Source organism: Neoarius graeffei, chromosome 2 (assembly GCF_027579695.1).
Source record: "Neoarius graeffei isolate fNeoGra1 chromosome 2, fNeoGra1.pri, whole genome shotgun sequence".
Taxonomy (NCBI): Eukaryota; Metazoa; Chordata; class Actinopteri; order Siluriformes; family Ariidae; genus Neoarius; species Neoarius graeffei.
In genome coordinates, this window is record NC_083570.1 from 31,575,137 (window position 1) to 31,602,221 (window position 27,085).

Sequence of the window (27,085 nt, forward strand, 5' to 3'; positions counted from 1 at the left end):
AGATATGTTTTCAGCCTAGACTTAAATGCTGAGACTCTGTCTGATTCCCGAACATTACTTGGAAGGCTGTTCCATAACTGTGGAGCTTTGTAAGAAAAGGCTCTGCCCCCTGATGTAGCCTTCACTATACGAGGTACCAGCAGATAGCCTGCACCTTTTGATCTAAGTAGGCGTGGCGGGTCATAGAGGAACAGAAGTTCACTCAGGTACTGTGGTGCGAGACCATTTAGTGCTTTAAAGGTCAATAGTAGTATTTTATAATCAATACGAAATTTGATTGGGAGCCAATGTAGTGTGGATAAGACAGGCGTGATGTGGTCATATTTTCTAGTTCTAGTAAGGACTCTTGCTGCTGCATTTTGAACTAACTGGAGCTTGTTTATGCACTTATTGGAACCTCCAGACAGTAAGGCATTACAATAATCCAACCTGGAGGTCACGAAAGCATGGACTAGATTTTCCGCGTCATATAATGACATTAAATTTCTTATCTTTGCAATATTTCTGAGATGAAAGAAAGCTATCCGGGTGATGTTATCAATGCGAGTTTCGAATGAAAGACTGGGGTCAATAATCACTCCGAGGTCTTTTACTGCTGCACATGAAGAAACAGAAAAGCCATCCAGAGTCACTGTGTAATCAGAAAACTTACTTCTAGCTGTATGTGGTCCTAATACAAGTACTTCAGTCTTGTCAGAGTTAAGCAGAAGGAAATTAATAATTGTCCTGGTTTTCATTGCTCTGTATCTCTTGCCTGATGGCAAAAGCTGGAAGAGACAATGACTGGGGTGTGAAGAGTCTTTCGAAATGTCCATTGCTTTCCTGCGGCATCTGGAGGTGTAAATCTGTTCCAGGGTGGGGAGGGGGCAGCCTATTGTTTTCTCTTCTGCCCTAACAACCCTGTGGAGTGCCTTCTTCTCTGAGGACATGCAGCTGCCATACCATACACACAGTCCATACGTGAGCACACTCTCTATGGAGCAGTGATAGAAGGCCCGGAGCAGATTTTGGGGGAGACAGTTCTTTCTGAGAATTCTCAGAAAGTACAGTATCTGCTGTGCCTTCTTCAGCAGCTCCTTGGTGTTGGCACTTCAGGTTAGGTCGTTCTCCAGCTCAATGCCAAGAAACCTGAACACCAGGACCCTCTCCACACAGGCCCCGCTGATGATGAGTGGCTGGATGTCAGTTTTGTTTTTCCTAAAGTCAATAACCAGCTCCTTTGTTTTGGTGGTGTTGAGGAGCAGATTGTTGACTTTGCACCACTCTGACAGCCACTCTACCTTATCCCTGTATGCCAGTTCACCCTCCTTGCCCAAGATGAGTCCGACCACAGTCGTGTCATCTGCGAACTTTACAATCTTGTTGCTGAGGTGGGTGGAGACACAGTCATACATATAGAGGGTGTGAGTGGGTGAGTCATCCCATGGAAAGAGTGATGGTTGGTACTCTAAGACACACTGGAATGGCATGAGCTGCATGGCTGAGTGTGTGAGGGAGTTCTGCGCATATTCCTCCCATGGGAGAAAGTGGGCCCAGTCCTATATGTTTTCTAGGCAGAACACCCTCAAGAAGCATCTGATCTCCTGATTCACATGCTTGACTTACCCATTTGACTGTGGGTGGTGTCCCAAGGTCGGACTCACTGATAGTTTGAGCTTGTTCATAAAGTTTGCCCATAACCTTGATGAAAATTGGGGTCCCCAGGCACTTATGATTTCCTCGTGGATCCCATAATACCTGAAGACATGGCTAAATATGAGCTCTGCCATTTTCATGGCTGTAGGTATACCAGGCAAGGGTGTGAGTTTCAGAGCTTTCGAGAATCTGTCTACTGCTACCATGATGTAGGTACAGTCCATCTAAGAACTACAACAGTCCCTTTAAGGACTACATTTCCCATCACCAGCTTCCACGTTGACCTACGTCACATGTGGGCGGGATCACCAACGTCACATCCACCATGAAGGCATAAGTAACGGAACACGTTTCCACTTCCTCCTCTTTCCGTCTGGACTCCAAGCCGTCTGGATACAAAGAGGATTCGCTCCACGAGCAAACCCAAAATAAGACGTCTTTTCTTCTCTTTCTTGCAAGATCCACGATTTAACGCGATTTCTTTGTTTACCTTTGGCCACGGTAGACTCTAAGATCGCGCGATTTTTAAACTCAGCTTGAGTTACAACCGGTTTATATTTCTATTATTAAGTACGTACAAACTGCCGCCAAGCAGTTAATTTAAAAGTTAGGAGCGACCGAAATTCCTCCTAATTAAAAAGCTGTGCATGTTATTCTGATCAGAGACTTTTCATCACGAACGACCATTGGACCAAGAAATTCTCTGTGCTTTATACAGAAGCAACTCACGTGCTTCACAACGGAAACTCCGAAGTCTCGGAACATCTCTTCATAATTTTGCTAAAGGCAAGATACTGAGCAAGACTGGCATTTGGGCAGATAAACCTAGTCTTACCCCGATAGCAGAGGGTCGTTGAAACGACGTAGAGTTTTGGTCAGAATGGTCGGTTTCCGTCGTACGTCAGAAAATCAACGTTGAAACGGCGCCGTGAAACGTCGATTTCTCTGCCGTCTGAGAGGGTCGATTTATCACCGTTGAATCAACGTGGGTAAAGGTTGATCTGTCGACCATCAGAGAAGGTTGAATATACGACGTTGAACCATCGTCACTTTTGCCGGACAGTTTTCAACATTGGTAGGATGAGCAACTGGCCTGTAGCCAGGGGGGATCGGAGGGTTCGTTCGATCCCCCCCCCCCCGCGACACCGCGCCCCGGACACACACGCCCCTCAAGATTACTCAAGATTTATTCATTTGTTCATGTCCGATGAATATACATTGATTCACATTTAAATTTACAATATCAAATCCAGACTAATCAAAAAAGAAAAGTAGACTAAGTGAGGACGAGTTAGAAAAACGGGTTCATTTCTCCTATGTTTATGTTTACACGTTTTGTTCAGACTGCTTTACACCCCAATCCAGTGGGTGGTGGTAATGCCCCCATTAGACCCCTTTCACTGACGTCACCCGAAACCGGAAGTAAACAAACCCTGCGCCACATTGGAAGACCAACAAACTCGTGATTTGGGGGAAATAAAGGCAGCGCACGGTATGTGAACCCACGAGGCACTTGGTTCATCAAAAACCTACAATGGTAAACTTTTGTGCTGTGTTAGGGTTCTAACAAAGCTGATGGGAAAGGTGAAAAGAAGTCTTTCTACAGAATACCAGCTGTGATTGAGACAACAAGCAAACCAAGGAGTTTTCTGCCAGGAGACAGAGAGAGGATTTAGCTGCTTTATGCAGAGCGGATCTGAATACTTCAAGTCTATTTTGTTACTGGTAAGTCACTAGGCTAGAGTGTTGTAGAACATTTTTTTAAATGTTTACTGAATAAAAACATCCTTAATTTTATCAAATATTCTCTACTCTATATTTCATTTCTTTCTTTTGTTTTAATTTTCCTCCCTCCATCCCTCTTTGGATTTTAAATATAGTTTTTCCTACTGCTGACTTTCTTTATCAATGCTGCATCAAATTAATTTTGGTTATGTTTTTCTGTTTCCATGTACAGGTCTGCGCCGCAGGAGGAATAGGCCACAATTATAAATAAATCATAAAATGTTTCTAAGAACATGTTCAAGTGTGTTCTGTTCCTTATAAATGTTAAAAGTTATGCCTCATTAGATAGCTTGACAAACATTAGGAGAGGTGCATTGTTGCATGCATTTTTATATCCTGTTGTACATTAAACAGGACGTAGCCTACGCACATTGATATAAATTAAGTTTCACTTTCATGGTTGAAGTATGCATGTGTGTGTTCATCCTAGGCAAGAGCCCCGATGCTTTATTGTTAGCTAGTTTAATTTAGCCTGTTTTGCTTAATTTGTAGCCTTCCTGTTGTACATAAAACAGGAAGTAAAGTTGGATGAATCATCGCCGAAAATTCAACTATAAATCGACCAAAATACGTAGTTGAATAAAGGGTGAAAGGGGGTCTATTCTCTGTCGACCACCAGCCACTTTTCAACGTCGTTTCAACGGAAACTCGTATGAGCAAAGCGGTGTTGAATCAACGTCGGTGATCGACGGTGATTCGACGGCGTATAGGTCGAAGAACATGCCGATGATTCCACGTCGAATCAACGACCCTCTGCTATCTGGGTAGGAATTAGCTTTTATTGAAGTAGTGTGTATTTAACCTCAGGAACGGTTTGTTACACTGTAAACACGCAGCGTGTTGAATTGATTATTGTTTTGTTTTAATCTCTCAGTTGTTTTAATAGATAGGCTGTGCATGCTTCTCTTTATTCCTGACTAACACTTTAATTTCCTTATCACACATTTTGACCTTATCAAGGTTTCAGTGGATTCAGTACTGTTATAAGCTAGTGAAATTAGCCTATGGCTAATTTCTTTTGTCCCATTAACATCCAAAGCTAAGTGTATTGTCTTAGAAACACGTGGCGGTCCTCCCCCACTCACAAACACACCTTAGCTAGCATCCCTTTGTCTTAGCTTAGCCACATGAGGTTAATCTAGGCCTACATGAACACGTGGTCACCAGGCCTGACACACACACAAACACGTGGTCACAGGCCTCACCTGGCCTCACAAATACACCTCAGTTAGCATCCCACGCTAGCTTATTTCTTTTGCTAGGCCATAGGCCTTACCACGTGGTTAACTCCTCCCCCACAAACACACATGGAGTTAGCTACCAGAGCTAATCCTTTTTGTAGGCCACACACAAGGCCTCTCTCTCTCTCCCCACACACAAACACACCTTAGCTAGCTTCCCTTTGTCTTAGCTTAGCCACACAAGGCTAATTCCTTTGTTCTCCTCAAATCCCACATGGTGACCCCTACACCACATGGACACACACAAACATACCTAGCTAGCATCCCACGCTAGCCTTCTGCTCAAGCCATAGGGCCTTTCACTCACACACACACACACACACACACACACACACATCTCACACACACACACACACACGTCACTGTTTGTATATATTTCAACTGCCATTATCCATTTTTATCTTTGTTATAATAAATTCATTTATTATTGAAACTGTGTTTATTTGTGTTCCAATATCTCTGAAGTCCCCAATCTCCAAAGAATTCTAAAAGGTGCATATGATTTATGTAATATGGTAAGTGATCATAATAATTTGGAATATACCATAATTTAGCTGTTTGGTAATTTATTATTAAGCACCAAAATTAATGGTATTAATTAATGAGACTGATTAATGAGACTGATTCCATGAGTGATTTAATGATAACATGAGACTGATTCAATGAAAATGATTCACTGAAAACGATTCAAATGAGACTGATTCAATTTAATGATTAACCTTCAGATTTAATGAGATTGATCACTCAATTACCCAAATGCACCTACATTAAAGTGGTGCCTCTTGTGAGGAGATTGGTTTGTTGACTTCTTGAATATTGTTGCAACAACAGATAAATCATCAGTTTGTTTAAGCAACTGCTAAGGTATATCCCCAGGTGTGTTAAAATGGTTAAAAGTAGCGGGATAACCATATCACAAATACTCATAACCTATTCATAACTTAGGATAAGAGATAGCATTTCCAAACAAACCTTTTTAATTAATTACGTAGTTAATATTAATTAATAACAATTAATTAATAAATTAACTCATTGATTAATTAATTATCCAATATCCAACCTAAGCAAAATGGCATCCCCTCGTGTCTCAAAAATTGAAGACAACGCTCAAGACGTGTCTCTCTTTGAGGTCATCGCAGAGCTCATTCACTGCTCTGCCTCCAAAAAGGCAAACATTAAGTACACGAGTAAGAGTGAATGCCAAAACAACATAGACAACTCAATAAAACATATGAGAGATCCAAAAAGAACAACTATTAGTGTCCAAGCGGCACTAGGTAAGCTATTCCTATCATACTTCCGAGATACTGATTCAGAAATCAGACGCCTCCGTGGAGAGGTTGATAGGCTGACCACCAGCAACGCCGAGCTGGCTGCCGATAATAATGATTTATATAGGGAGTGTGAGCTCTTGAAGAACTCCCTTGATTGCGCCAAAAGGCTAGAGAAAGCCGAAAAGGCTGCCCAGAGGGCTGCTGAGGAGCAGACCCCCCAAGAAGAGCGCGAGGGGCGTGAAAGACCCCCAACAATGCGCAGAAGCTCAGAGCGGGAAGAGGCATCTGAACCGGACACCGTAGATTACCTGGTCGAGGACCAGACACCCCGCCAAACTCCATCAACTCGCTACTCGACTCTGTCATTTAGCCAAGATGGAGCCATCCTGCGCTCATCCCGAGCCCAGGCCCGTAGCACACCCAGGTCAGTGCGCTACAGTATCCCTGATCCATCTTCGGATGAATCAGACTACGCATCTCATGCGAAACGGGAGCGATTCCAGAGTAGCTCAGATAGTGAGTACTCAGGAGAGCGAAGAAGGCCGCAAAAGGATGTGCACCAAGCCCTCCGCATGCGGCAAATTGACCTACTTGCCCAAGATGTCGAGCGATTTGACCCCGACAATAAAAGAACAAATGTAAATGATTATTTGCGAGAAATTGACCGATGCCTGATGGACCTGCCGAACGCCACAACGCGAGAAAAACTTAAGCTGATCTGGAAAACCTCCAGTAGCAGCGTTTGGGCCCTTTTAGAGACTCTACCCCCAAACATTCGCGATAGTTATTCAAAACTTCGCAATTACATGAGGGAAGAATATGCGCCGTACACGGATGAAACCTCCGCGACATTGTGTGCATTACAAATTAAACAAAAATGGTCTGAGGCGCCTCGTGAATATTATAGATGGCTACGTACTGCCTATTTCCAGGGTAGTAGCGCACCAGGCTTGGAAGAAGATAGAGGCTTCAAATCCCTCTTCTTACATAACCTCCACCCAAGCGTGTGGACTCAAGTCGCACTGACGTGTCGACAGGGTTTCCACTCGATGAGGGAAATTAGGCAACTAGCCCAAATGACCTGGGAGACCATTGTCAAAACCGCAAACGTAAACGATGATGAACCCAGAGTCCTTAGGCTCCAGGATGCAGATGAGCCCCCGCTAGCCTTAGAAGGAGGCAAAGCTCCAAAAGGGGGACCCCCCTGGAGAAATCCCGCTCCGAACCGCCTCTTGCCGAGTCATCACCAGCGTGAGCTGAGAAATCAGCAAGGTAAGGCCAGGAAGGACCGAAGGCAAGTCTACAGTGACTATGGCAACCGCCCATCACATGAAAAGGGTCGTAGGGAACAAGGCGGTTGGCAGCAAGACTGTCATCCCTGCTCTGGCCAGAGACGGCAGGAGCGTTCCGACCGTAACTCTAAACGTAGGGGTAGAGATGACCGACACAGTGACTCAGACCAACCTGGTGAGTTCCGCTCAGAGCTGGAATCTTTAAAAGCCCAGTTGGCTGAGATTAAAGAACTGTTAAAAAAGAGGTCAGACCCCTCAACAAAATAAATCGAAACGAGCGTAAAAGAACAAAAGGCCTACTATGACCCAAAAGCCTCCCATCACAAATATCAAATAAGCGACAAAGTCCTACATTTTAACTTTACCAAACCGGTAGGAGTTTAAAAAAAAAGTTCCTACCACACTGGTCGGGACCTTTCGATCGTAGGAAAACTGTCCCCCGTCGCATATCGCATTAGGACATCCAGGCGCAATCAAACGCTCTCATATCGATTTCCATAACAATCAAATCAAGCCTTTTGAACAGTCCTCACTCCAAGGGGGGGGACGACAGTTAGGCCCATCCTGTCCACCTAGCTTGTACGCCTCACTCACCCATAAGCGTACACTGACATTCCCAGTCAGACTTACCAACCCAATAAAGTAATAACCCTTCGGTATAACATGGTAGATAAAATACTAAAATCCGCTATTATTACTAGTGTGTATTCATCGCAAATATACCTGGCATATAGTCTTGGCAGTGCTATCCTCATTTTTGTGAATGCACAAGACTTAGAGATGTGCACCTCCACTAAAGACATCCACTGGGTCTGCCCAGGCAACCCATACATAACACTACACGCCAAGCTGGATAAGATGGTCTGTGTCCCTGACAGCTTTAGCCGCAGTAGCGCACGCTTTCTAGCCAGACCACCCGCTGCTACACCTTTCTAGAAGATTAGGTTTACCAACCCAAACACTAACCTCTTTTCTTTCCTTCACTTCTTCTCTTCTCTTGTTTTTTTTGTGTAGGAAATGAAGTATATATGTTTCATGTTTAATGTTTCTTTATTGATGTGACTTTGACCTAGTTAGCTAGAGTGATTATATGCCCAGAATGCCTCTGCCTCCAACTGTCTTACTGGAACTCATGAGTTTACACAGTTTTCACAGGACACCATGGACTGTACAGAGCAAGGCTGCCTCAAGGACTATGGACATGTGGACTGTACGGTACTGTGCTCTCAGTGCTACGACTCCATCATACCCCTGAGACCAAAAGGGGGATTGTAGGTACAGTCCGTCTAAGAACTACAACAGTCCCTTTAAGGACTACATTTCCCATCATCAGCTTCTGCGTTGACCTACGTCACGTGTGGGCGGGATCACCAACGTCACATCCACCATGAAGGCATAAGTAACGGAACACATTTCCGCTTCCTCCTCTTTCCGTCTGGACTCCAAGCCGTCTGGATACAAAGAGGATTCGCTCCACGAGCAAATCCAAAATAAGACGTTTTTTCTTCTCTTTCTTGCAAGATCCACGATTTAACGCGATTTCTTTGTTTACCTTTGGCCACGGTAGACTCTAAGATCTCGCGATTTTTAAACTCAGCTTGAGTTACAACCGGTTTATATTTCTATTATTAAGTACATACAAACTGCCGCCAAGCAGTTAATTTAAAAGTTAGGAGCGACTGTAATTCCTCCTAATTAAAAAGCTGTGCATGTTATTCTGATCAGAGACTTTTCATCACGAACGACCATCGGACCAAGAAATTCTCTGCGCTTTTTACAGAAGCAACTCATGTGCTTCACAACGGAAACTCCGAAGTCTCGGAACATCTCTTCATAATTTTGCTAAAGGCAAGATACTGAGTAAGACTGGCATTTGGGCAGATAAGCCTAGTCTTAGGAATTAGCTTTTATTGAAGTAGTGTGAATTTAACCTCAGGAACGGTTTGTTACACTGTAAACACGCAGCATGTTGAATTGATTATTGTTTTGTTTTAATCTCTCTGTTGTTTTAATAGATAGGCTGTGCATGCTTCTCTTTATTCCTGACTAACACTTTAATTTCCTTATCACACATTTTGACCTTATCAAGGTTTCAGTACTGTTATAAGCTAGTGAAATTAGCCTACGGCTAATTTCTTTTGTCCCGTTAACATCCAAAGCTAAGTGTATTGTCTTAGAAACACGTGGCGGTCCTCCCGCACTCACAAACACACCTTAGCTAGCATCCCTTTGTCTTAGCTTAGCCACCCGAGGTTAATCTAGGCCTACACGAACACGTGGTCACCAGGCCTGACACACACACAAACACGTGGTCACAGGCCTCACCTGGCCTCACAAATACACCTCAGTTAGCATCCCACGCTAGCTTATTTCTTTTGCTAGGCCATAGGCCTTACCACGTGGTTAACTCCTCCCCCACAAACACACGTGGAGTTAGCTACCAGAGCTAATCCTTTTTGTAGGCCACACACAAGGCCTCTCTCTCTCCCCACACACAAACAGACCTTAGCTAGCTTCCCTTTGTCTTAGCTTAGCCACACAAGGCTAATTCCTTTGTTCTCCTCAAATCCCACATGGTGACCCCTACACCACATGGACACACACAAACATACCTAGCTAGCATCCCACGCTAGCCTTCTGCTCAGGCCATAGGGCCTTTCACTCACACACACACACACACACACACACACACACACATCTCACTGTTTGTATATATTTCAACTGCCATTATCCATTTTTATCTTTGTTATAATAAATTCATTTATTATTGAAACTGTGTTTATTTGTGTTCCAATATCTCTGAAGTCCCCAATCTCCAAAGAATTCTAAAAGGTGCATATGATTTATGTAATATGGTAAGTGATCATAATAATTTGGAATATACCATAATTTAGCTGTTTGGTAATTTATTATTAAGCACCAAAATTAATGGTATTAATTAATGAAACTGATTAATGAGACTGATTCCATGAGTGATTTAATGATAACATGAAACTGATTCAATGAAAATGATTCACTGAAAACGATTCAAATGAGACTGATTCAATTTAATTATTAACTTTCAGATTTAATGAAATTGATCACTCAATTACCCAAATGCACCTACAATGATGACTGTGTTTTCCTGAGATTTGGGTAGCTCAGTGATGAAACTGATAGCAATGTGTGACCAAGGTCTCTGGGGTGTGGATAATGGCATGAGTTTCCCAATGGACAGAGCTCAGGATACCTTGGCTTCAGTGCAGGCTGAGCAGGAGGATATGAACTGGTTTATGTTAGTTCTCATGTGTAGCAAGTGTTCTAGGTGGGTGGACTACAGAAGCATGGCAGGCCAGTACTGAGTTCTCAATAACTCTTTTATTGTCAGCTTTTACTCATATACACGACACACACACACACACACACACACACACACACACACACACGTGTTCTGGTCGGGAGAGCCCCCTTCCTCTGCCCTCTCTCTCCTTATATAGGGCGCGGTTGCTGGGAAGACACACAAACACAGGTTAATTCACATCAGGTGTAGTGATTCTTCCACTTACCTTCTCTGACTCCGCTCTCCAGTCACAGACCGACGCTTGACCACGCCCCCACTGCCACATACCCCCACTGCCCGACTCAGGCCGGGCAACCGTCCGGCCCGCAGCCGACTCCCCCGACGGGAGAGGAAGACCGCCACGACCATCTGCGCCCCCGGCCTGTGGACCACCTTGAAGTTAAAGGGTTGGAGTGCCAGATACCAACGGGTGATCCGCGCATTGGCATCCTTCATGCGGTGGAGCCACTGGAGGGGCGTGTGGTCCGAACAGAGGGTGAAAGGGCGTCCCAGCAGGTAGTAACGGAGGGCGAGGACCATCCACTTGATGGCCAGGCACTCCTTCTCTATGGTGCTGTAGCACCCCTCACGCACTGACAGCTTTGTACTAATGTACAGCACTGGGCGATCCTCCCCCTCCACCTCCTGGGACAAAACAGCCCCCAGCCCTCTGTCCGATGCGTCTGTCTGCAATATAAAAGGGAGAGAAAAGTCAGGGGAGTGTAACAGTGGCCCCCCACACAGTGCAGCCTTTACCTCAGAAAAAGCCCGCTGGCATTGCTCCATCCACTGGACTAGATCTGGTGCCCCCTTTTTAGTGAGATCAGTCAGTGGGCTGGTGATGTCCGAATAATTAGGTATAAACCTACGATAATAGCCAGCCAGCCCCAGGAACTGTCTCACCCCCTTTTTGGTCTTGGGCCTCGGGCAGGCCGCAATCGCTGCAGTCTTGTTAATTTGGGGATGCACCTGCCCATTGCCCAAGTGGAAACCCAGATACCATACTTCCACCCGCCCAATCGCACACTTCTTCGGGTTGGCTGTGAGACCCGCCCACCTCAGTGATCTAAGAACAGCCCTCAGGTGTTGTAGGTGCTGTGGCCAGTCATTACTATAAATAATGATGTTGTCAAGGTACGCAGCAGCATAGGTGGCGTGGGGGTGGAGGACCCTATCCATCAGCCGCTGAAACGTAGCGGGCACCCCAAACAGCCCAAAAGGAAGTGTCCAGCCATGGGATTAAAGTGAGCCGCCTGGTATTCCAGGCGGCTCTTTGGGATCAAAAGTTGGGTTATTTGTTCCTTAGTTTGAGTGTCCTACGTCACTCGGTATAACCTATCCTTAATAATGGAGAAATAGGCGAAGGACGGGGTGGCATTTGGCTGGAGCATTTGACCATCGATTACTCTCACTTGGTCAAACGCATGCCGCAGAGACTCATCTCACGACTGCTCTAACGGAAAATCCGCGAGGGATTCCCTGAGAGAGGGAGGAGGAGCCTGCTGCTCCTCACTCTGACGCGGGGATGACGTAGACGGCTCTGTGACAGCTGCTCCCCCCAACGCCACTCCGGGACCTCCCCCTGCTGAACTACGGCAGGACCCACTCTTCACTAAGTGTGTCATTAAATCCCGAAATCCCGGCCAATCAGTCCCCAAAATTATAGAGTGGGTGAGGCAAGGATTAACCGCCGCCTGAACTCTAAATTTCTCCCCTCGAAACAGAATGTGGACCGACACTAAAGGATAGTGGTGAACATCCCTGTGCACACACAACACCTCACCAATTGTGCTCCCCCCAATGCCTCGTTTTGCACCAGGCTTTGGTGGATTGAGGTCTGATTACAGCCGGAGTCCACCAAAGCCTGATACGTATCCCCTTGGATACTCACCAGTATGCGATATGCTCCAGCCCGATCGAGGGCGGTTCCTGGCGCGTCGGGGATCCGAACCACCGCGCCCACCTCCATTGCCGAGCACTGCTGCTGGAGGTGCCCCGGCTCCCCACAGCGCCAGCACACCGGCCCGGGCTCTCTCTCTGCACCGGTGTTCCGGATATCACTCACCTGGGGGGGGGGGGGGGAGACACAGAAGTAGGAAACGGTAGGACACCGCAGGTGCGGCGGGTCGGCTGGGGTGGAGCTGGCCCCCATCTCCGCGGTGGGGGAATGGGGCGAGGGAGAGGAACAGAAGGGGAGAGAGAGGGAGAGGGGAGAAGGGGAGACATGCTGTCCTGCCGTTGGAATGGCCGCCATACAGTCCTCCGCCAGCTCAATGGCCTAATCCAGCGATGCCAGGCAATGGCACTGGACCCACTCCGCGGTTCCCTCTGGAAGTCGAGCGACAAACTCCTCCAGTGCCACCAGATCGATGATCTCCTCGGCGTCGCGGTTGTTGGCCCTCAGCCACTGGCGGCAGGGCGTCCCGGAGTTGCTGGCCAAACGCGAACGGCCGGCTGACCTCCTCCAGGCGCAGCGCGTGGAAGTGCTGCTGCTGCTGCTCCGGAGTGCGACCCACGCACTGGAGGACGGCCCTGCGGAGGTCTGTGTAGACCAGCTGGCTGTTGGCAGGGAGCTGTAGCGCGGCCAGCTGCTCCTCACCCATGAGCAGGGGGAGGAGGCGCACCGCAAGCTGTTCCACCGGCCAACCCTATGCCTCTGCTGCCTGCTCAAAGAGAGCGAGGAAGGCCTCGGGGTCGTCGTGCGGGCCCATCTTCGTCAGGGTGAGATGGGAAGGGCCCGCGGCGGTGAAGGACCCTGCCGACGAGAGTAGGTGCCGGAACGCCTGGCGATCTTCCTGCTGCGCCAGCACCAGGGCCTCGAACCTTCGCTCCTGTTCTTCCCGGAGGGCGACCAGCACCTGGTGCTGGCTCTGTTGGGCCATGGCGAGGGCATGGACCAGGTCCTTGAAGGAGGAGGACTCCATGGGGCTGTTCTCTCCTGCGCTCCGTCCCAGGTTTTGGCACCACTGTAGCAAGTGTTCTAGGTGGGTGGAGTACAGAAGCACGGCAGGCCAGTATGGAGTTCTCAATAACTCTTTTATTGTCAGCTTTTCCTCATATACACACCACACACACGTGTTCTGGTCGGGAGAGCCCCCTTCTTCTGCCCTCTCTCTCCTTATATAGGGCGCGGTTGCTGGGAAGACACACAAACAGGTTAATTCACATCAGGTATAGTGATTCTGCCACTTACCTTCCCTGACTCCACCCTCCGGTCACAGACCGACGCTTGACCACGCCCCCACTGCCACATCATGTTTTCCCACCAATAGTTGGTTCTGATAAGTTCATAGGTGTGTCTGCTGTTCGGATGTCCTGTGGCTGGAGAAGAGTGTGCCCAGGTGATTAAGCAGCCTCTGTACTGGGGCAAGATGAATGTGAGACCTTGGGGGTTGGTTCTGGGCCAGTTCCTTATTGATGTCCCATGAAAGAGCATTCACAAAGCACTTGGGTGGCAGGATGGGTGTGACTTCTAGGCTGGTTGTGGCAGAAGCATGTAGTCAAGACAGAGCATCTGCTTTAGTAGTGTTTCCGGACCCTGGGTTGTATGCAATGGAGAATTTGAGTCTAGTGAAAAATAGGGCCCACCGTGCCTGTCTTGGGTTCAAACATCTTGAGGTATTCTAGGTTTTTGTGGTCAGTAGGGACAATAAATGGATGTGCAGTCCCCTCCAGCCAATGTCTCCACTTCTCCAAGGCCAACTTGATGGCTAGCAGTTTTCTATTTCCAGTATCATAGATTCTGTTGGTGTTAATTTCTTGGAAAAAAAAGCTACTGGATGCAGCTTGGGTCTATCTCCTTGGCACTGAGATAGCACTCTGCCAACTCTGGTCTCAGAAGTGTCTACCTCGACACAGAAGGGTTTCGAGGGCTCTGGGTGCTTAAGTACGGGTGCAGTAGTAAAGGTTGTTTTAAGATGAGTAAAAGCTTCCTCTGCTCCCTGGTTCAACTGTAGACACTTTGGGCTGTTTTTGAGCAGTGTTATTAGGGGTGCCACAATGGTGCAAAATCCCTTGATGAACTGGCGGTAGAAGTTGGTGAACCCCAGGAAGTGTTGGGGCTCCTTTACGGACATGGGCCAAGAAGTGATGGTGGAGACCTTGTTAGAGTCCATGCTGATCCCGTCAGCACTAATAACATAATGCAGAAAAGAGAGCTCAGTGACGTAGAACTCTCATTGACAGTTAACTGATTTTCCAGGACCTTGCTGAGAACTGACTTGACATGTTTTTAATAACTGGTTTCATCCAAGGAGTAAATCAGAATATCATCCATGTAGGTGATAATGTCCCAGCATGTCCTGGAGCACAGAGTTGATGAGGCACTGGAACATGCTGGGCACACAAAATAGTCCATATGACAAGATATTTGTAGTGACCTGAGGTGGTGCTGAATGCCATCTTCCATTCATACCCTTCCTGTATATGCACCAGGTTATGGGCACTTCAGAGGTCAAGTTTGGTGAAAATACGAGCAAATCTTAGTTGTTCTAGGGCAGATGGGATGAGGGGTAATGGGTATGGATACTTGACGGTTATCTGGTTAAGGCCTTGGTAATCAATGCAAGGTAATAGGCCTCCCCTTTTCTTCTCCACAAAGAAGAAACCTGCGGATGCTGGGGATGTGGATGGACAGATGTAACCTTGCTGAAGTGCCTCCTGTACATATTCCTCCATAGCTGCTTATTCTGTTCTAGAAAGTGGGTAAATGCAGCTGCGTAAATGTAGTGCCCAGAAGGAGGTCTATGATGCAGTCATATGGCCTGTGACAGGGTAATCCACTGGCCTTTCCCTTGCTGAAGACTTCCCAGGGTTCATAGTAGCAAGCAGGGACATGGTCAATGCCCCCAGTGGAGGGGCTCTCCACAGAGGTGGAAGCCAGGGTAAGTTGGGACAATTGCAAGCAGTTCTGATAGCAGGACAGGGACCATATCAATATTTCTTTCTGCTGCCAGGAAATGAGTGGACCATGTACTTGCAGCCATGGAAATCCTCGCACAATAACATAGTTGGAAGTTTGGGTGATGTACCTTGTGCAGGGCCCTGATCTGAATTTCCAGAGGTCTAGTTCTTTTTGTGACCAGTCCATCTCTGATGGGGCCACCATCAATAGCTTGGAGGCTCACAGGTTGCTGGAGTTCTTGGGTGGGCAGCTTGAGCCTTTAAACGATTTCAATGTCAATGAGTAACCTCTGCCCCAGAGTCTAATAGAGCAGAGAGAACATGGGCCATTTCTGATACAGATAACAAAGCACTGAGATTCAGAAATGGATGGGTAGGAAAACATTTATGGCTCACCGGGGTGTCAAAACTATCCTCTTGTTGGGGGCTGTCATGCCTTTGGGACAGCTCCCCACAATAAAAGTATAGTCTTTCCTGGCATCTCCTTTCTCTCTCGGAGTGTGGTGTGTGAGTATTGGAGACTTCCATTAGAGTGGGTGCCTGTGAAGGCTGGCTTGGAACATGGGTGGATTGCAAGGAAGGCCAGTTTCAGAGGAGGTGGTCTATTTTAATAGCAAGGTAGATTAGTGAATCCAAGGTATAATGTTCATCCCTACACACCAGTTCAGTTAGGATGCTAGCTTCCAGACCCTGATGAAAAACAGCCTTCAATGCTGGGTCGTTCCATCCATTACTGGCAGTCAGCGTGTGAAACTCTAATGCATATTCTGTGACAGATCTTTCTCCTTACTGAAGAGTGAGGAGTTTCACACCCACCTCGACACCCTCAGGCTGGTGATCAAATATTCTTTTAAATAACTCCATGAAGCGATCATAAGATGTTGTGGGTTTCCCTCTGCAATTCCAAACCGCAGTTGCCCACTTCAAAGCACATCCAGTTAACAGATTCACAAACTGAGCTATCTTTTGTTGTTCAGAAGAGCCTGTTAGAGTAGTGGAATACAATGAACATTGTAGAAGGAATTGTTTAAATTAGTTATATCAATGGAGAACTTATCTGGCCATGGAATGGCTGTAGCAGAGTTTGGACGTGTCAGGATGGCCTGCAATACAGCAGTGGTGAGCTGAGAAAGGCAGATCGGTATCTGCTGATGTTCTCATGTTCTCCCAACAGTTGTCCTTGAGCCAAAAGCGCAGTTTGCCTAGCCTTTTCTGCTGCATCCATGGTGGCGAAGTATCCTGTCAGAGTGGAACATGGGTGGACTTAAAGACGCAAATGTAGGGGAGAGCGGGTGTGCAGCAAACTGGTGAATAAAACCAAGTCGTAAGACAAGAATTGAGGTCAGGTTCATGCCAAAGGTCGGTCGATGTACAATAAGAGTGTCAGAGGAAAACCAGAGCCTCAAAGTCGTAAATAAGTAGTGAGAGTCAGAATACACTAGATTCAGGTCAAAGAAACAGAAAGGCTCAGTATGATCAGGTATGAAAACACAGAATGATACTTCACAACAGGCTGGAGTGTCTGGAGTGCTTATATAGGGAGAGTGATTCAAAACAGGTGTACTCCCAATCAGAACTTGGGAGAGGGAGGGTGCTGTGGTGCTTGGGAGTTGTAGTCCATGGCGGACATGTTTGAAGGGTGTCACAAACTTATGCTGTCACTGACACCCATCAGAGAGAAAACATGGCAGTTTCTGATACGGATAGCAGGGGGCCAGTTTCCTTATCACCTCTGTTCCCTTCTTCAGCATGCCCATTTAGGTCTGCTCCAATCACCACTCTTTCCTTTTTTGGTATACTTTCAACCACTTCATCCAACTCACTCCAGAATTCTTGCTCCTCCATCTTGCACCCCACTTGAGGGGCATATGCACTGACAATGTTCATCATTACCCCTTTGATTTCTACCTTCACACTCATTCTGTCACTCAATCTTTTTCTCTCCCAATAATTAATAATAATTAATAACCATAATTACCCTGTGATGACCTGGCGACTTGTCCAGGGTGTACCCCGCCTTTCACCCGTAGTCAGCTGGGATAGGCTCCAGCTTGCCTGCAACCCTGTAGAACAGGATAAAGCAGCTAGAGATAATGAGATGAGATGAATAACCATAATTAATAATTAATAACCAAAATAATACTTGTCCCCAAAGTGAAGTAAAATTTTCAGGTGTCTAAAAAATAGCTTTCGGAAAAATTCCTGAGTAATCATGTTTTCCTGTGGCTTTCAAATAACACACATCACTGTTTATTTTTTCTATAATCCTTCTGTAAATCCCTCCGTGTCCCCAAAAGTAATAAATATGTCAGATGTCCCCATTTGCGTGTGTGTACGTGTGTACCTTTTCCATTCTCATCTCCTGGACAAGGATTCCGTGTTGTATCTGAGAAGAAAACGTTAAATACACTACTACTACTACTACTACTACGACTACTACTACTAATAATAATCATCATCATCATGTCACACACACATGATGGATGTTTGGGATGAATCCAGTGTGTGAGTGGGTATGTGTGTGTGTCAGAAACACTGAAGCCGAAGATGCAATCAAACGCTTTGAGCAGCTTTTTGAGTAATGTGCTTTTTGTCATGATCCAGCCTGGACCTTCCTAATCCTGACCAGCTCTCCACTCCACGTTTCCCCCATTCTCCCCATGCTGCGCTAGCACACCTGCTATGCATTTGCGGTTAGTCACTCTATATAAACACTGTGAGGAGTATTACACGACGCAGATAAATACTCGCCGTTACATTTAGTCACATTCACAATCTAGTTTGTTTTGTTTTTTTCTGCTGTCCCTCTCTGGTTTCTAGACTTGGATTACGTTTTTGGATTATAATTTTCTGTCTGCCATGTTTTGGAACTTTTTGACTGAAACTTGACTCATGACTCTGCCTTTTTCCTGCTCTTCTCAGATTTTCTCCTGGGATTATTGTAACTGTTTTTCTGCGTCCATGCCACAGCTCTTGGAATTGACCAGGATATTTCACACTGTGCTGCTGTGCCTGCTTCCTGCCTGTTCATCTCTACTCATCTCATCATCTGTAGCCGCTTTATCCTGTTCTACAGGGTGCAGGCAAGCTGAAGCCTATCCCAGCTGACTATGGGCAAAAAGCGGGGTACACCCTGGACAAGTCGCCAGGTCATCACAGGGCTGACACAGACAACCATTCACACTCACATTCACACCTACGGTCAATTTAGAGTCACCAGTTAACCTAACCTGCAAGTCTTTGGACTGTGGGGGAAACCGGAGCACCTGGAGGAAACCCACGCGGACACGGGGAGAACATGCAAACTCCGCACGGAAAGGCCCTCGCCGGCCATGGGGCTCGAACCTGGACCTTCTTGCTGTGAGGCGACAGCGTTAACCACTACACCACCGTGCCGCCCTCTACTCATCTATTAAAATTTAAAAAAAGAAAGAAAGAAAGAAGAAAGGACGGCACAGTGGTGTAAGTCACCTCACAACAAGAAGGTTCTGAGTTCTAGCCCAGCGGCCGATGGGGGCTTTTCTGTGTGGAGTTTGCATGTTCTCCCCATGTCCGCGTGGGTTTCCTCCAGGTGCTCTGGTTTAAATAACTACTCAGTTAGGTTAACATGGGATGGCCTTTGGCTGAAGTGCCCAAGAGTGGTGGTGCGCATGTATGCAGTGGCTTTGCTCTCCTATGATGAACTGAATTTCGTTGTACATTTGTGCAGTGACAATAAAGGCATTCTATTCTATCTATCAGGTACACCTCATTTCCTATCTGCATTTTGGTAGCTGCTCATTGGGTTCAATCAGCACCCATGGCCTCCGGGTCATGACATTTTTCTCAGCACCTGAGGGACCTCTGAAAACCACTGGCCTTTTTCCTGCCATCACCACACACACACACACACACACACACACACACACACACACACACACACACACAGGGTTCAGTAAAAAATATGCAAATATAACAAAGCTGATGTTCTTGTCTACTGTTTTTTTTTGGAATGAATAATAACAAAACAACTATGAGTTCTAGCATCTTAAATGGCTTATGTCCCAGTCCACAGTAAACAGCAGTAGCCACAGCAACTGATCACAGGGTACTTAACACAGCACAGTGGTACGTTCTGCTGTTTGGCTGGTGCTCCCTCCCTCACCAATTGAATTCTCACTAATTGTATAACACCATTATAACTCACATACATACATACATGAGGGTAAGTCAAAAAGTTAGTCAAAAAGGGTTACATCCCTTGTAGGCGAAGTATTCTGTCATGTTGCAGGCACTTACAGATGTAATTGCAGAGGAGATTGGGGAACAAACCAAAAACAAAGCCAAATCATGAGACGTGAATTGTGGCCAGGGACAGGCAAGGGTCAGTCGATCGGCGAACTGAACAACATAGACAAGGCAGGAAGAATAAATAAGGAAAGATTGCGAGAATCAGAAGACCGGTAGGCAGTCAGGATAACAAGGCTTGGTATACACTGGAGAACACAGAAAGATACTTTGCGGTGAGTGCTTGAGTGAGAGGGGTTTAAGTAGTGTGGTACTGATTAGTGATGAGCTTCAGCTGTGTTCAATACTTTGGTGACAGGGGGTGCTGTGCCTCATGGGTGTTGTAGTCTTGAGCGGCCATGTTTGTAGTTTGTTTGGCGTTGTCATTCTCACGACTAACACTGACAGGGGGACATAATTGAGCACTGCACAGTGCATATTCACCAACAGAAGAAGAACATTCAGAACTGGTTGGAAGATGACTTTTTAAAAAAAAATCCATTATTGTTCGTTTTTCAAGATGAAAACAGATGGTAAGTCATCGACTATGGGTGTATATATATATATATATATATATATATAGAATGTATCAAGAGTTTAACCTATCGAGTTATGTTGATGCACAAAAACCACTCTGTGTAGCCTGGTTATGTTGAATTTACAGTGTAGGGTCTGTATGATTAGTTTGCTAGGCTAGCTCAAAAGCTTGAGTGGTTTAATGAATATCTACAGTGGTGGTCTATTTGCCCTGACTAAGTTTATTTAACAGATCAACAACAACTTGTGTTCATGTAGACACCAATAGTTGCCCTGACATAATTTAATCATATGCTTTAATGCTACATGTAGCACCAGCCAGCCTACCATACCATAGCCAGCCTTTGGCATATTAGTCACATTTAGGGATTTTATATATATATATATATATATATATATATATATATATATATATATATATATATATATACAGTTAAGCCAGAAAGTCTGCACACCCCTTTCACCTTCTCTACATTTTATTACATTATAGACTTATTCTACAATAGACTGAGTTCATTTTTTTGTCACAAAATTCTACACAAAATAGCCCATAATTACAAAGTGAAAGCAGGTTTTTAGAAAATCTCATCTCATTTCATCATCTCTAGCCGCTTTATCCTTCTACAGGGTCGCAGGCAAGCTGGAGCCTATCCCAGCTGACTACGGGCGAAAGGCGGGGTACACCCTGGACAAGTCGCCAGGTCATCACAGGGCTGACACATAGACACACAACCATTCACACTCTCATTCACACCTACGGTCAATTTAGAGTCACCAGTTAACCTAACCTGCATGTCTTTGGACTGTGGGGGAAACCGGAGCACCCGGAGGAAACCCACGCGGACACGGGGAGAACATGCAAAATCCGCACAGAAAGGCCCTCGCCGGCCCCGGGGCTCGAACCCAGGACCTTCTTGCTGTAAGGCGACAGCGCTAACCACTACACCACCGTGCCGCCCGTTTTTAGAAAATATGCAATTTTATTTTACTGACAAAAATAGGTTATTTAGGGGTTACATATCTGTTCACACCCTTAGCCTAATACTTGGTTGATGCATCTTTGGCAGCAATGACAGCTTCAAGGCATCTTGGGAAAGAAGCTACAAGCTTGGCACACTTGTTTCTGGACATTTTTGCCCATTCCTCTTGACATATCCTTGCAAGCTCCATCAGGTTGGATGGGGAGCATCGGTACACAGCCATTTTCAGCTTCTTCCACAGATGTTCAATCGGATTCAGGTCTAGGCTCTGGCTGGGCCACTCAAGGACATTCACAGACTTTGTCCGAAGCCACTTCTTTGTTCTCTTGGCTGTGTGCTTTGGGTCGTTGTCATGTTGGAAGGTAAACCTTCGCCCCAGTCTGAGGTCTAGAGTGCTCTGGCACAGGTTTTCTTCAAGGATCTTGGTGTACTTAGCTGCATTCATCTTTCCCTCTATCAGGACTAGTCACCGTGTTTCCGCTGCTGAAAAACATCCCCACATCATGATGCTGCCACCACCATGCTTCACTGTAAGGCAAGGCAAGTTTATTTATATAGTGCATTTCATACACAGTGGCAGTTCAATGTGCTTTACAGAGGTAAAGGCAAAACAGTAAACAATAGAAAATAAAATTACATAAAATAAAGGGGGCAGAAGAGAGAAAAATAAAAATAATATAAGAATTAAACAATACTAGAAATAAAGTAATAAAATGAAGTAAAAGTTCAGTAAAAACAGCAGAATAAACTGGAATAAAAGTTAAGTAAAGTTTAAAACATGCAAAGACTGTAAAAGTTAAGTAAAGTTTAAAACGTAAAGATGATGATATTTATTACTTAGCAGAAAGCATCTGAGAACAGCTTGGTCTTTACTCTAGATTTGAAGCTGCCAACAGCAGGAGCATTTTTGATGTCCTCTGGGAGTTGGTTCCATAGCTGTACTGCATAGTAGCTAAAAGCTGCTTCACCACACTTTGTTTTAACAACAGGTTTTACCAGTAAATTTTGCTGCTGCGATCTGGTAGATCTGATTGGGTTAGGCCACTGCAACATATCAGAGAGGTAATTGGGCCCTGTACCATTTAGAGATTTGTACACCAGCAGCAATACTTTAAAGTCAATTCTGTATCTTACTGGAAGCCAGTGAAGGGACCTTAGAATTGGAGTAATATGCTCTGTTCTTTTTGTTCGTGTGAGAACCCTAGCCACTGCATTTTGAATCACCTGAAGTCGTTTGATGGTCTTTTTTGGCAGGTCTGTGAAAAGGCCATTGCTGTATTCAACCCTACTAGAGATGAAGGCATGTATAAGTTTTTCCAGATCATTTTTTGACATAAGTCCTCTTAGTTTGGAAATGTTTTTTAGGTGATAAAATGCCGATTTAGTGGTTGCTTTCATGTGACTGTCAAAGTTTAGCTCGCTGTCAATGAAAACACCAAGATTTTTAACCATATCTTTTGTTTTAATCCCCTTTGTGTCAAGAATAGTGGTAATCCTGAGTCTTTCATCTTTTTTCCCAAATAGAATTACTTCTGTTTTATCTGTGTTCAGCTGAAGAGAATTTTGTGACATCCAGTTGTTGATTTGGCCGATACACTGGTAGAGACTGCAGTGGGCACCCTCACGAAGATAGGCCCGCAGGATGATCCGGAAGCATTTCTCACCCTCTTTGAACTAGCGGCCGAGACGTGGGGATGTCTGCTCAAGCAGCACGTGGCGCGCCTCCTCGCACTCCTGACTGGAGATGCGCAGCTCCCAAAGCAGCAGCTCCCTGCTGACAGCCGACTGGCATATGCTGACTTGAAGAAAGCCATCCTGCACCACGTCGGCTGCACCCCAGAACAACATCGCCAGCGCTTCCAGATGCTGGCATTGGAGGAGGTTGGCGAGCCGTTTGCATTCGGCCAGCAACTCTGGGACACCTGCCGGCGGTGGCTGACGGTGGAAGACCATGACGCTGATGAGATCATCGATCTGGTGGCATTGGAACAGTTTATCTCTCGACTTCCAGAAGGAACGGTGGAACAAGTCCAGTGTCATCGCCCAGTGTCACTAGAACAAGCCATCGAGTTGGCGGAGGACCATCTGGAGGCAGTTCCGATGGCAGGCAGATGAGGCGTCTCTCCTTGCTTCTCCTCTCTCTCTCCTTTTTCTCCCCTCTCTCTCTTTCCCCTCCCCACCCCATTCCCCCACCGCAGAGGCAGCGGCTGACTCCTCTCCAGCCGGCCAGTCACACCTGTGGTGCCCTCCCATCTCCCCCTTCCGTGTCTGTGTTGTCTCCTCCTCAGGTGGAGAGGGAATAGGTGCAGAGGGAAAGCCTGGAAAGGTGTGCTGGTGCAGTGGGGAGTCAGAGCATTTCCAGAGTAGGAGCTCTGCAATGGAGGTGGGAGCTGTGATCCGGATCCCTGATGCACCAGAAACTGCCCCCGATCGGGCCGGAACGTATCGCATACCAGTAAGTGTTCAAGGGGATACATATCACGTGTTGGTGGATTCTGGTTGTAACCAGACCTCAATCCACCAAAGCCTGGTTCAAAGTGAGGCATTGAGGAGAGCACAAGTGGTGAAGGTGTTGTGTGTGCACAGGGATGTTCACAATTACCCTCTAGTGTCCATCCATATTCTATTCCGGGGCCAAATGCATATAATTAAGGCGGCGGTTAACCCTCGTCTCACCCACTCGTTAATTTTGGGAACTGATTGGCCAGGGTTTAAAGAATTGATGGAACACATAATGAGAGGTGGGTCCTGCAAAAATACGTCACGGGAAGCTCCAGGTGCGGCATTGACTGGGGAAGCTGTCACAGAGCCATTTACATCAGCAGCGTGTCAGGGTGATACTAGGATTGAGGAGCACCCCACCCCTCCCCCCTCTCTCGGGGATTCCTTTGGGGATTTCCAGTTAAAGCAATCGTGAGATGAGACTCTGCGGCATGCAGACCAAGTGAGAGTAATCGATGGCCAAACTCTCCAGCCGAGCGCGACACCGGCCTTCCCTTATTTCGCTATTATTAAAGATAGGTTATACTGAGTGACACAGGACACTCAAACTGGAGAACAGATAACTCAATTGTTGATCTCAAAGAGCCGTAGGGAACTCATATTCCATGCGGCTAACTTTAATCCCATGGATGGACAGTTAGGGCAAGATAAAACACTAGCCTGAATAATAGCCCAGCTCTATTGGCCAGGGATTCGCGGGGATGTCAGTCAGCAGTGTGCGGCATGCAGCGAATGCCAATTAGTAAATCCCGCAGCCACTCCAAAAGCACCTTTGCGCCCTCTCCCTCTAATCGAGACCCCATTTGATAGGATTGGTATGGATCTCGTTGGGCCATTAGATGGATCAGCATGGGGATATCGCTTTATTTTAGTTCTGGTGGACTATGCAGTGTGATAGCCGGAAGCAGTGCCTCTCCACAATATTTCTGCACACAGTATTGTGGAAGTGCTCTTTCGTATTATCTCCTGGGTTGGGATTCTGAAAGAAATCCTGAGAGACCAAGGCACTACATTTATGTCACGCACAACTGTATGGGTTATTGGGGATTAAGTCTATCCGCATCAGTGTCTATCACCCACAAACGGATGGCTTAGTCCAAAATGAGTGGTTTTAATCAAACACTCAAAAACATAATTTGGAAATTCGTAAGTGAGGATGCACATAATTGAGATAAATGGTTCGAGCCCCTGTTATTTACAGTACGAGAGGTCCCACAGGCCTCCACAGGGTTTTCATCATTTGAATTATTATATGGATGTAAGCCTTGTGGCATCTTGGATGTGCTATGGGAAAATTTGGAGGAGGGCCCTTTGCCTAGCAAGAATGAAATTCAATACGTTCTCGATCTGCGTGCAAAACTCCACATACTCACGCACTTAACCCAAGAGAATTTACGGCAGGCACAAGAACGTCAAATCCAGCTGTATGACAGGGGCACGTGCCTTAGAGAGTTCACACTGGGAGACAGAGTGCTCGTGTTATTGCCCACGTCGAGCTCCAAATTAATCACCAAGTGGCAAGGGCCCTTCGAAGTCACACAGCGAGTCAGGGACGTTGACTATGAGGTGAGGCGAACAGATAGGGATGGGGCATTGCAAATTTACCACCTCAACCTGTTAAAACATTGGAACGGGGGGTCCCCGTGGTGTTGGTGTTGGTAGTCCTGGAGAAGGTGGAGCTGGGGCAGGAGGTAACCAAAGTAACATCTCAAACCACTCCGGTTTTTCTGATGTGTTCTCACTGCTTCTCGGTCATACCCGCCTCATAGAGCACCACACTGAGACACCCCCAGGGGTAGTAGTGCATAGCTACCCTTACCGTTTGCCCAAACATAAAAAAAAGTGGCTCAGGATGAACTCAAGGGCATGCTCGAAATGGGCATAATTGAGGAGTCCCACAGTGACTGGAGCAGCCCAGTGGTCCTGGTTCCCAAGACTGATTGGTCGGTCCGGTTCTGTGTGGACTATAGAAAAGTCAACGCGGTGTCTAAATTTGATGCATACCCAATGCCTCGCACTGATGAGTTACTTGATCGGTTAGGCACTGCTCACTTTTATTCAATGCTGGATCTAACAAAGGGATATTGGCAGATCTCCTTGACTCCTCTATCCCAAGAGAAAGTGGCCTTTTCTACACCATTTGAATTACACCAATTTGTCACCTTTTGGGTTATTTGGAGTGCCTGTTATGTTCCAGCAGCTCATGGACAAGCTCCTCCGCCCTCACGCTGCCTATGCAGCCGCATACCTGGATGACATAATCGTTTATAGTAATGATTGGCCATGGCATCTGGAACACCTGAGGGCCATTCTAGAGTCGCTGAGGTGTGCGAGTCTCACAGCTAACCCGAAAAAATGTGCAATTGGGGGGGTGGAAGTATGGTATCTGGGTTTCCACTTGGGTCATGGACAGGTGCATCCCCAAATTAACAAGACTGCAGCAATTGCAGCCTGCCCGAGACCAAAAAGGGGGTGAGACAGTTCCTGGGGCTGGCTACTATTGTAGGTTCGTACCTAATTATTTGGACGTCACCAGCCGGCTGACTGATCTCACTAAAAAGGGAACACCAGATCTGGTCCAGTGGACAGAGCAGTGCCAACAGGCTTTCACCAAGGTAAAGGCTGCACTGTGTGGGGGCCACTTTTACGCTCCCCTGACTTCTCTGTCCCCTTTATTTTACAGACGGACACATCGGACAAAGGGCTGGGGGCCATTCTGTCCCAGAAGGTGGAGGGTGAGGAGCGTCCCGTGCTGTACATCAGCCACAAGCTCTCTATGCGTGAAAGCAAGTACAGCACCATTGAGAAATAGTGCCTGGTGATCAAGTGGGTGGTCCTCACCCTCCGATACTACCTGCTGGGGTGCCCTTTCATCCTCTGTTAAGACCACACATCCCTCCAGTGGCTCCACCGCATGAAGGATGCCAATGTGCAGATCACCCGTTGGTATCTCGCCCTCCAGCCATTTAAGTTCGAGGTGGTCCACAGGCCGGGGTCGCAGATGGTGGTGGCAGACTTCTTGTCCCGTCAGGGGGGGTGTTTGTCCCCTGCAGGCTAGATGGCCTGAGTCGGGGGTGGAGGTATGTGGCAGCGGGGGTGTGGCGGGGGTTTGTGAATGGAGGGCGGGGCTGGGGAAGGTGAGTGGCTAAGTCATTACACCTGATGTCAATTAATGTGTGTGTTTGTTGCAGGGATGGTGGAGCATAAAAGGAGGGGGAGAGCAGAGAAGAGGTCTCTCCCGACCAGAACACGTGTGTGTGCGTGGGTGAATGAGTAAAGCTGGAAAGCTGAACAAAATAGCTAAAAATAAAGTGTATGTGTGAACATCAACACTCGCCTGCCATGCTTCTGT

The 27,085-nt window shown here is 46.6% G+C and overlaps 1 long non-coding RNA gene across 1 annotated transcript; it reads left to right on the plus strand.

The window, feature by feature from the left end:
- Positions 1 to 3,291: 3,291 nt before the first annotated feature.
- Positions 3,292 to 3,652, plus strand: LOC132872504 (uncharacterized). Its single transcript, XR_009651449.1, has 2 exons — positions 3,292 to 3,360; positions 3,593 to 3,652. It is a non-coding gene; the product is annotated as an uncharacterized LOC132872504 (long non-coding RNA).
- Positions 3,653 to 27,085: the final 23,433 nt, after the last annotated feature.